The sequence below is a fragment of the Fistularia commersonii genome, unplaced genomic scaffold (genome assembly GCF_037954325.1).
Source record: "Fistularia commersonii isolate RoL2024-O1a breed Wild unplaced genomic scaffold, RoL_Fcom_v1.0 HiC_scaffold_42, whole genome shotgun sequence".
Classification (NCBI taxonomy): Eukaryota; Metazoa; Chordata; class Actinopteri; order Syngnathiformes; family Fistulariidae; genus Fistularia; species Fistularia commersonii.
Window position 1 is genome coordinate 680,001 of NW_028234000.1, and position 7,500 is coordinate 687,500.

Consider the following 7,500-nt stretch of genomic DNA (forward strand, 5'->3'; position numbering starts at 1 on the left):
GCTCCGTGCCCCCCCCCCCCCCCCCCAAAGGCAGGCTTGGAGAGACACGGGCCAGTGCCGCCCTGAGGCTGCATTACCCTCTCTTTCTTACATTTATTATAAAAATATGCTTATCTTCCTTTTAGCTCATCACACATGTCTTTATGATTTTCAGTCCATGCCTCAGCCGGCCTGAAGCTCCACTGATGCGCATGTGCGGATGCCTCTATCTAGCGGACATAAAATAAAGACAATCATTCAAATGTGAATGAGTCGGCGTGATGCTCCGGGATGTGTGGAGCTCAGGGAGCTCCACGAGTGAGGGAGTTAAGTTAGGGCGGGGGTGCAAGTAGGCTCTAGGATTCCCCGAGTCGGGGCGAGCGATGGGTTTAGAGGCGTATCGCATTGAAGATAATGGCCGCATATCCTTCTTGGACTTTTCTAAAGCCTTTGACTCGGTCGAACATCCATTTATCATAGCAACGCTCGAACATTTTGGATTTGGTTAAATATTCAGGAATGTGATCCGTGGGCTCTATGAGAATATTCATAGCTGTGTCACCCTGCCAAGCGGCACCACTCCGAGCTTCCATGTTGATGTGGGAATACCCCAAGGTTGCCCCATCTCACCCTATTTATTTATAATTGCTACCGAAATGCTAGCCGTTTATGTTGAAAAGAGCAACGATATCCAAAAGTTAGACGTGCTGGGGACTGAAATTGTTATTAGCCTGCTGGCAGATGACACAACCTTAGTTTTGAAAAATGAACATCAAGTCCCAATAAGTGCCGAAAACAACCAAAACATTCTCCAAGGCTTCAGGATTGTCATTAAACTTAAAGAAATGCAAACTTCTTGCGCTGCATGACTCGCCACTAAAGGAAATCAGCGATGTTTCCATGAAATCAGAAATAAAATACTTGAGCATTTTCCTATCCAAGGACCAAACGTTAAATCAATCCAGGAACATTGAATCTAAACTGAATCAAAGTAAAGCTTAATTCTAATATATGGCTCCAGAGAGATTTATCAATATTAGGCCGGATATATTTGACTAAAATGGATGTGTTTATCCAGATGTATATACCCAGCGTATTCCAATGCTGCTCCAAATCAACTCGTAAAATCTGTTAACCAAATCAATTTCAACTTTATCTGGAGGAACAGACCACACCATCTAAGAAAAATCACATATGGTGAAAGAAACAAGTGAAGGAGGGCTGAAAGTGATAGAGTCGGACTGCTTGAATGGGACATTGAAGGTGAACTGGTTGAAATCCTGGATCAAACCTCATCGTTCTTTCTGGTATTGTACTCCAAACTACTTATTCAACAAAGTCGGCGGCCTGAGTCTTCTGCTTATCTCTGACTTGGATATCAACAAGATTCCTGTCAAATGTTCAGAGTTCCATAAACAAATATTATTATACTGGAAAATGATATACGTACACAATTTCTCACCACACAGTATAATAGTTTGGAACAATCGATATGTACTGCATGGCAACAAACCTCTGTTTTACAAGGAATGCTTTGAGAAAGGTATATGGTCGATAATTGACTTGATGGATGACACTAGCAGTCCTCTGGACAATGAGCAGTTCTGTACTACACACAGATTCAAGCCTCCCATATTAGAGTTGCTAAAGTTACGAAACGCACTGCCTCGACAATTTGTATTCCTGACCAAAAATATAATGACGCACCGAACCGTACAACCACAGTTACCCCGACTATCACTCCAGGGAATCTCAATTGTGGACAGAAAGCGCGGCAACTCCTTTATTAGGAAATGTTTCACAGGAAACTTATTCCCTGGACGTCAAAAAAAAAAAAAAGGATATTTTAAATAAATTTGATGAGGAATCGATTGCCACGCTGCGAACCATGTATCTGACTCTACCCATACCCCCAAGGCAAAAGAGACCCACTTCAAAATTATGACTGACATCTACCCATCTAAGGAATTATCGAGGGTACGCTTTAATTTTGAAGATAATATTTGTACATTTTGTGAAGACAACATTGAAACCACTGACCATATATTTTTTCTCCTTCTCATTCCATCGTCACCAGTTTCCTTCTCAAAAGATGATATAACATTCTGTTTACTTATAAGCAACATAACAGATGAACTCTGTGTCAATGTTCTTTTAGGCCTGGCCAAGTTCTTCATTCACAAGAACAGAATGCAAAAATGCTCCCCAAATTTTAATGTCTTCATAAACGATTTTGAAATATAAAAAAAAAAAAAAAAAAATCCTTAAAACTTATGGAAAAATCCAAAAACTAAAAAATATAGTTACCCATGTCCGAGGTTCCTTTTTTTTTTGGTAAAAAAAAAAAAACAAAAAAAAAAAAACAACTTGATTACATGTTACATTCCCCTTGCAATTTTTTTTTTTTTTTTTCGTTTTAATTTCTTATTTGTCTATCTATTGATTTAATTACTTCCTTTTAATTTCTTTTTTTGTCTCGCACTGTAAATTTCTCACAAACCTGTAACACTATTAACTTCTCATTACATACAGAACAAATGTCCTGATGTCCGTTGCTTCCTCATCCCTGGTTGTTTCATTGACATTCAGTTCTACCTTGCTATGTTTATTTGTACATTTGTATATTTGGGTGTACTATTTATGTTCAATTAAAAACAGTTTGATGTCTGAGATTCCTTGTGAACCGCCAACTTAATTACATGTTATATTCCCCTCACAATTTTTTTTTTTCGTTTTTAATTTTATTTTTCTATCTATTTATTTAATTATATCCTTTTAATTTTCTTTTTTTGTCTAGCATTAAAAATTTCTCGCAAACCGTTAACACTATTAACTTCTGATTACTTACAGCACGAATGCGCTTATGCCCCCCCACCCATCCCGCTTTTTCCGTACGGAGGCAGACACTGAGATCGAAAGCAAATGGGTGTCATTGAAATGCAGTAACAGGGTGATAACAGCCGTGTTCGAAGTGTGTAGGGGCTTATAGGAGAGCAGAAGCACGTCACGCAATTCACCTGAGTTCGGAGGATCGGGAGTACCAGGGCCCATAGCGGAGAAGCGGAAGAGCGGAGTTATGTGTCTCTTCTCAAAGGCGGGGAAACTGGGGGGCAGCAGGACCCCTTAGACCGGCTAATGTGAGTCTTCTCCGGACATAGATCACCCGGACTTATGACTGGAGCTCCCGGACCTCTGGGCACACACATATGTGAATGAGTGGATGAGCTAATGTTGGTTTGGTTGTGGATACGTTTCGGCCAATGCTATCAGCACAGCTATGATTATCCCCAGAACGTTGAGAACGAGCTCCCGGAACTCCAGACATGCGTATATAAAAGAGTGGAATTAAGGTGTGTGTGTGTGTGTGTGTGTGTGTGTGTGTGTGTGTGTGTGTGTGTGTGTATACGTGTGGGACAGAAGTAATGTTGGGGACAGAAATTGTTATTAGCCTGCTGGCAGATGACACAACCTTAGTTTTGAAAAATGAACATCAAGTCCCAATAAGTGCTGAAAAAAACCAAAACATTCTCCAAGGCTTCAGGATTGTCATTAAACTTAAAGAAATGCAAACTTCTTGCGCTGCATGACTCGCCACTAAAGGAAATCAGCGATGTTTCTATGAAATCAGAAATAAAATACTTGAGCATTTTCCTATCCAAGGACCAAACGTTAAATCAATCCAGGAACATTGAATCTAAACTGAATCAAAGTAAAGCTTAATTCTAATATATGGCTCCAGAGAGATTTATCAATATTAGGCCGGATATATTTGACTAAAATGGATGTGTTTATCCAGATGTATATACCCAGCGTATTCCAATGCTGCTCCAAATCAACTCGTAAAATCTGTTAACCAAATCAATTTCAACTTTATCTGGAGGAACAGACCACACCATCTAAGAAAAATCACATATGGTGAAAGAAACAAGTGAAGGAGGGCTGAAAGTGATAGAGTCGGACTGCTTGAATGGGACATTGAAGGTGAACTGGTTGAAATCCTGGATCAAACCTCATCGTTCTTTCTGGTATTGTACTCCAAACTACTTATTCAACAAAGTCGGCGGCCTGAGTCTTCTGCTTATCTCTGACTTGGATATCAACAAGATTCCTGTCAAATGTTCAGAGTTCCATAAACAAATATTATTATACTGGAAAATGATATACGTACACAATTTCTCACCACACAGTATAATAGTTTGGAACAATCGATATGTACTGCATGGCAACAAACCTCTGTTTTACAAGGAATGCTTTGAGAAAGGTATATGGTCAATAATTGACTTGATGGATGACACTGGCAGTCCTCTGGACAATGAGCAGTTCTGTACTACACACAGATTCAAGCCTCCCATATTAGAGTTGCTAAAGTTACGAAACGCACTGCCTCGACAATTTGTATTCCTGACCAAAAATATAATGACGCACCGAACCGTACAACCACAGTTACCCCGACTATCACTCCAGGGAATCTCAATTGTGGACAGAAAGCGCGGCAACTCCTTTATTAGGAAATGTTTCACAGGAAACTTATTCCCTGGACGTCAAAAAAAAAAAAAAGGATATTTTAAATAAATTTGATGAGGAATCGATTGCCACGCTGCGAACTATGTATCTGACTCTACCCATACCCCCAAGGCAAAAGAGACCCACTTCAAAATTATGACTGACATCTACCCATCTAAGGAATTATCGAGGGTACGCTTTAATTTTGAAGATAATATTTGTACATTTTGTGAAGACAACATTGAAACCACTGACCATATATTTTTTCTCCTTCTCATTCCATCGTCACCAGTTTCCTTCTCAAAAGATGATATAACATTCTGTTTACTTATAAGCAACATAACAGATGAACTCTGTGTCAATGTTCTTTTAGGCCTGGCCAAGTTCTTCATTCACAAGAACAGAATGCAAAAATGCTCCCCAAATTTTAATGTCTTCATAAACGATTTTGAAATATAAAAAAAAAAAAAAAAATCCTTAAAACTTATGGAAAAATCCGAAAACAAAAAAATATAGTTACCCATGTCCGAGGTTCCTTTTTTTTTTGGTAAAAAAAAAAACAAAAAAAAAAAAACAACTTGATTACATGTTACATTCCCCTTGCAATTTTTTTTTTTTTTTTTCGTTTTAATTTCCTTATTTGTCTATCTATTGATTTAATTACTTCCTTTTAATTTCTTTTTTTGTCTCGCACTGTAAATTTCTCACAAACCTGTAACACTATTAACTTCTCATTACATACAGAACAAATGTCCTGATGTCCGTTGCTTCCTCATCCCTGGTTGTTTCATTGACATTCAGTTCTACCTTGCTATGTTTATTTGTACATTTGTATATTTGGGTGTACTATTTATGTTCAATTAAAAACAGTTTGATGTCTGAGATTCCTTGTGAACCGCCAACTTAATTACATGTTATATTCCCCTCACAATTTTTTTTTTTCGTTTTTAATTTTATTTTTCTATCTATTTATTTAATTATATCCTTTTAATTTTCTTTTTTTGTCTAGCATTAAAAATTTCTCGCAAACCGTTAACACTATTAACTTCTGATTACTTACAGCACGAATGCGCTTATGCCCCCCCACCCATCCCGCTTTTTCCGTACGGAGGCAGACACTGAGATCGAAAGCAAATGGGTGTCATTGAAATGCAGTAACAGGGTGATAACAGCCGTGTTCGAAGTGTGTAGGGGCTTATAGTAGAGCAGAAGCACGTCACGCAATTCACCTGAGTTCGGAGGATCGGGAGTACCAGGGCCCATAGCGGAGAAGCGGAAGAGCGGAGTTATGTGTCTCTTCTCAAAGGCGGGGAAGCTGGGGGGCAGCAGGACCCCTTAGACCGGCTAATGTGAGCCTACTCCGGACAGAGATCACCCGGAGTTATGACTGGAGCTCCCGGACCTCTGGGCACACACATATATGAATGAGTGGATGAGCTAATGTTGGTTTGGTTGTGGATACGTTTCGGCCAATGCTATCAGCACAGCGATGATGAGTTCAGGTGTGTCTGTGTGTGTTTGTGTGTTTGTGTGTGTGTGTGTGTGTGTGTGTGTGCGTGTGTTTGTGTGTGTGTGAGAGTTTGTTTTTGTGGGTTGGGGGGGGTTCCCGCGGACACGGAGTACCAGGGCCTGGAGCGGATGAGGTGAGGAGCGGAGGAGAGCAGAAGCCCGGACCGTGATTCGCTTGTGTCCAGCGGTTCGGGAGTTCCAGGGCCTGAAACGGAGGAGCGGAGGAGCGGAGGAGCGGAGGACAGCAAAACCCCTTTCTGCAATTCGCCTGAGTCCGGCGGATCGGTAGTACCTGGTTCCGCAGCGGATGAGCGGAGGAGTGGAGGAGATGTTTCTCTTCTCAGAGGCGGCGAGGGGGGGGGGGCAGGACCCCTTACCCTTATCCCCCCCGGACGTTTGAGTGGAGCTCCCGGACCTCCGGGCACGCACATGCGAATGACTGGATCACAGGGAGTGCCAGGGCCTGGAGCGGATGAGCAGAGGAGAGGCGGAGGGCAGAAGCCCGGCCCTGTTCAAGAGTTCCAGGGTCCAAAGCGGGGGAGCGAAGAAGCGGAGGAGGGGAGGAGAGCAGAAGAGCAAAAAACTGGCCCGGAATTCACCGAAGTCCCGCGGATCGGGAGTTCCAGGGCCCGGAGCGGAAGAGCGGAGGAGCGGAGGAGAGGAGGAGCGGAGCAAAGCTAAGCCCGTCTTAACAACAAGGAAATTACAGATGAGGCTATAATTTCTAATGAAAACTTTAAATTCTATAGCCACGTATACACTTCGACATTGTCAAAAAGCGATTGTGACTCCTTTCCATTAAATATTCCTCAATATATCCCAAAAATAAACAACAAACAATATATGATTGTTTATATATGTTTATATATAAACAACAAAAAATATACAGTTTGATGTCTGAGATTCCTTGTGAATCGCCAACTTAATTACATGTCGTATTCCCCTTGCATTTTTTTTTTTTGGTTTTAATTTCATTTGTCTATCTATTTATCTAATTATTTCCTTTTAATTTCGTTTTTTGTCTAGCACTGTAAATTTCTCACAAACCTGTAACACTATTAACTTCTCATTACATACAGAACAAATGTCCTCATGTCCGTTGCTTCCTCATGCCTGGTTGTTTCATTGACATTCAGTTCTACCTTGCTATGTTTATTTGTACATTTGTATATTTGGGTGTACTATTTATGTTCAATTAAAAACAGTTTGATGTCTGAGATTCCCTGTGAACCGCCAACTTAATTACATGTTATATTCCCCTCACAATTTTTTTTTTTTCGTTTTTAATTTTATTTTTCTATCTATTTATTTAATTATATCCTTTTAATTTTCTTTTTTTGTCTAGCATTAAAAATTTCTCGCAAACCGTTAACACTATTAACTTCTGATTACTTACAGCACGAATGCGCTTATGCCCCCCCACCCCCCACCCCCCCGCTTTTTCCGTACGGTGGCAGACACTGAGATCGAAAGCAAATGGGTGTCATTGAAATGCAGTAACAGGGTGAT